Raw genomic sequence first — 4,611 nt, forward strand, 5'->3', positions numbered from 1 at the left:
GACCTTTGTTTGCCTTGTGTGTGATCCCTTATTTGTGATTGTTGCATTCATGCATTCATGTGCATCATAACATTCATCACACGAAAATTTCAAGGAACTAGGGTATTATTTGCAAATATTTTCAGACCATGGACTATGGACGAAGGAACACTAAGAAGTACAGTTTCAAATGTCCTGACTTGAAAGAGTTAAGGAAGCTAGCATCTTTTGTATTAGGTCCCTTGGACTTCAAACAACGTCATGGAAAGCTTTTGTCTATCTTGTCTGCTGATGTGGTTGAAGTACTTTTGAGTGTATTGGTGCAGTTCTATGATCCTCTCTACCGTTGTTTCACTTTCCCAGATTTTTAGCTTGTGCCTACCTTGGAGGAGTATTCTCATCTTTTGGGGTTACCTGTTTCAGTAGAGTGCCTTTTAGTGGATTGAAGGAGAATCCCCGATCTAGTATTATTGATGAAGCTCTTCACTTGAAGAAGTCTGAGATAGAGGCTCATTGGGTGAAGAAAGGAGGATTGTTTGGGTTGCCATCTGATTTCCTCATCAAGGAAGCTACTATTTTTGCTCAAGCCGGTAGTGTGGACGCTTTTGAAGCTATCTTTGTGTTGCTCATCTATGGATTATCTTTGTTCCCTAACATTGACGGTTTTGTTGATGTTAACACCATTAGACTTTTCTTGATTGGGAATCATGTGCCTACTTTATTGGGTGATATGTATTTCTCTTTGCATCTCAGGAATTCTAAGGGTGGTGGAACTATTGTCTGTTGCATTCCTCTTCTGTACAAGTGGTTTATTTTGCACTTGCCTCAGACACCTGCTCTTGTGGAGAACAAACAATGTCTAAGGTGGTCTTAGAGACTTATGTCTCTAACTGATGATGATATAGTTTGGTATGATCCGTCTTTGAGCAGTTTGGAGATTATTGATAGTTGTGGTGAATTCTCTAATGCGTCTTTCATTTGTACACTAGGAGGAATTAACTACAACCCTTCTTTGGCTCATCGTCAACTTGGGTTCCCCTTGAGAGACAAGCCTAATAACACTTTGTTAGAAGGTCTTTTCTATCAAGAGGGTAAAGATCCCCAACATTTGAAGCAGGATATTATGCATGCTTGGCATAATGTGGATAGGAAAGGAAGATCCGAGCTTGGTCTGCACAATTGTGTAGCTTTGGAAGCTTGCACTCTTTGGGTGAAGAAGAGAGCTTTGGAGTTGAAGATGCCTTATCCTTGTGAAAGACCTATGTCTATGGTTGTGGTTGAGCCATTAACTCTCCCTAATCAAGATATAGAGGAGATGGAAGACGCGTTCGTCAAGATGAAGCAAGAGAAGGATATGTGGGAAGAGCGTTTCCATGCTTTGAGCAAGAAGCATGAAGAGTTGCAGTTGGAGTCTAAGGACAAAGATGCACTTTTTGAGCTACTTGAAGATCGAGTGACGAAGAGACAGAGAGAGCCAAAGATTTCATCTTCTAGCATACCTCAGCCTTCTGTTGCTTGGAAGAAGATCGTTGACCAACTTGTCCTCGAGAAGACTCAGATGAAGGCTTTTGTAACGGGAAATTCATGATCATCAAGCTATGGATAAGCTAGAGATCAAATAACAAGAGTCACCGCCGCGTTTTTATTGTTTCCAAGGGAAAAAAGAAAAAGTATGAACAAAACCCAACAGTAAGAAGTTTTCAAATCAAAACTAATAAAAAGTCAAAGATCACAGGTAATGGGGTTGGTTACACAGAGGGAAGGTGTTAGCACCCAAAGTGTCCTAGGTACTCCTAGGGAGCCCTTTTTGTATGCATATGTATTTTGTACAAAGCGATGTTTAAAAACAAATAGAATGGAGGGATGAGAAAATAATTCGTTAATTATATTTTTGTGTTTGACAAGACCTTCGGTCTTGTGCCTATGTACCAACATAAAAATGAGGGATCAAAACCTCGTAGTTCATGATACAAATTTCAAAGTGGATACATTGCTTTTAACAAAATTAAGTTTGAAAGGCACAAAGGCCTAAAATGGTTTGAATGAGTTAGTTATTTTTGGCTTTTTGAAAGTTTAGGTCAAGTATAGTTAAGTTTATTTACAAGTTTGATTTAAGAAAAGAAGTTTGAAAATGCAATGGCATAAGGCCAAAGTTTCTATCTTTTTGCAAAAGTGGTCAAAGTTTAGAAAAAAAGTAGTTCACACAAAGAAGATTTTGAAAAATGGAGGGAGAGATTTTGAAATTAAAGAAATGGGGAGGAGAGGAAGAGACTATCCTATGTACAAAAATTAAAAGTTTAGAGTTGAAAAGATTTGACCAAGTGGGTAGCAATCCAATAGAAAAGAATGTCAATAGAAACCCAGAATTCCCCTGGACTTTTAGAATCAAGCAACACATAAATGCACATTTATATTATCTTGAAGAGAAAGGCATCAAATAAAGATGGCCTCATCCAAGCTTATCCATTCCATGATCTTCTCCAAAATAGCCCATGCAACAGATGAATTCCACAAGTCACAGGTTCAAAATAACAGCTTTATAATGATCATGTTGCAGATGAACTTAGAGGTGTCTTCAAAGATGTATCAGATGAATTTCAAATTGCAAGCACTTGGTTCTCAACAAGTTGGCATTGGCCAAGTCCTTTAGCTTAGGAAGGTTGCCTAGATTCTAAATCCATTGTCCAAGATCAAGCCAACAGTCAACTCAAAAGTTTTTTTAGGGTTTTTGTTATTATTATGTACATTAATGGTCAAAGACCACATAAACAAGCAAAGTATACACAAACAATATATATCACACAATATGGTTCAAATGGACAAAGTGAAAATTGCATTAACATAAACAATTAGAATGATATGAACAATGGCAAATGAAATAGAGTGCTAAAAATAAATTGCATTAAAGTAAAGGCTTGAAATTAAAAGTTAGTAGTTAGTAGGTTAGAAGTTAGTATTATTTTGCTTTTGCTTTTCCTTTCAAGACATTCTTTGGAGAACACTCAACCCACTTATCACAAGCATGAATCCTTGAGCCAAAACATTTTCCAAAGGAAGGAAAGAAGGCCAAGTTTCCACACAATACCATGAAAGAGGGGAGACTTACAATCTCACTAACTAGAATGCTTATGCCTTTTATGTCACAAATTTAGCGCTATGTTAAGCAATCATAATTGGAATTATGTAGAAGTCACATCTATTTGAGGCCGGGCAATAGAATTTTGGTGTTAATGCATGTTAGAGACATAGTATAATGGACTATACTCATGAAACATACCACACACAAAAAGAATATGCAAAAGGTGTGGCCTAATCTCATCCATACTCATGTCAATTTTTCAATCAACTAGCATTAGGACTTTGAGATGTCATAGGCCAAATGGAATGAATGAATGAAGAAAGGGAATAAGATGAAGTGGGAGGGGAATGAATGAAATCATAAATTGGTCAAATGAGGACTTTTACCAAATTAATGTCATCCATTCATTTTTTGGGAGATGGAATGTACATTCCATCAATCCCCTAAATCCAATGATATTAATTTGACAAAGTCAAATCAACCTTGACCAAGGCCCAACAACAAGAGTTAAACATAAACAAGTCATCACAATTGGTCAACAAATTTATTTGGCATTTATTCAAATTAAAAATACCAAAATAATACATTTAAATTAGATATGGTTTATCCAATTCCTAAAACCTCATCAAAACACCAAATAAATGGCCATGAGATTTATCATAGGTCAAACAAGGTCAAATGATCTTGGAGAAAAAAAATCATAATTTTTGGATATTTAAAAATATTTTTAAACAATTAAAAACAAATGTAAAATCAATTAATTCATGAAAAATATTAATAATGATCCAAAAAATAATTTTAATTTAGAATATGAAAGAGAAAAATATTTTAAATTTTTTGGTGAAAGTCCCATATTTTTTGGATTAATATTGAATTTAATATGAATTATTAAAAATAAAGCAAATAAAATGAAAATTAAAATATCAGAAAAAACGTGGACCACTTGATCTCCCTCATTAATTGAGGTGGCAGATCAAGTGGCCAGGAACGCGCTATCCACGCTGCTCACTAGTCAGCCCGTGGCAACATTGGTAATTCAAATGCACGCTCCAAATTAAAACAATTCAAATCAATCCAAAGGCTCAGAACCAAGCCAGCACATCACCGACGTCCAAAGACCAGTCGTCTTCTCCGACGACCCTGGCAGGACTGGTTCACTCATCACCATTAAAAAAATGAAAAAGGAGGACATGATCTGAAAGAAAAAATGGCGTAGAGCACGAATCTGACCGCAGTTCATCCTAACTCCAAGTATATTGAGAGATACATTGAGTTGAAATTTGAGGTACATGAACTCAGTTGCTTCGATTTAGCCTCAAAGCAACTCAATCTTCTTGCCTACATTGGTAGGACTTCAGACGACCAAAGAATCAATAGAATTGAGCAAGAATTTGAGAGAATCGAAGAGTTCAAAATTTCTGGAAAATACCTTCAATGAAGGTCTGGATTCAACTGATCTTGATCTTGCTTGTGCTTGGTCTCACTCCACTTGCTTACAGAAGAAGGATTGGATGCTTACAAGGCTGTGGATTCCTGGAGATTTGAATTTCACA

The sequence above is a fragment of the Lathyrus oleraceus genome, chromosome 7 (assembly GCF_024323335.1).
Source record: "Lathyrus oleraceus cultivar Zhongwan6 chromosome 7, CAAS_Psat_ZW6_1.0, whole genome shotgun sequence".
NCBI lineage: Eukaryota > Viridiplantae > Streptophyta > Magnoliopsida > Fabales > Fabaceae > Lathyrus > Lathyrus oleraceus.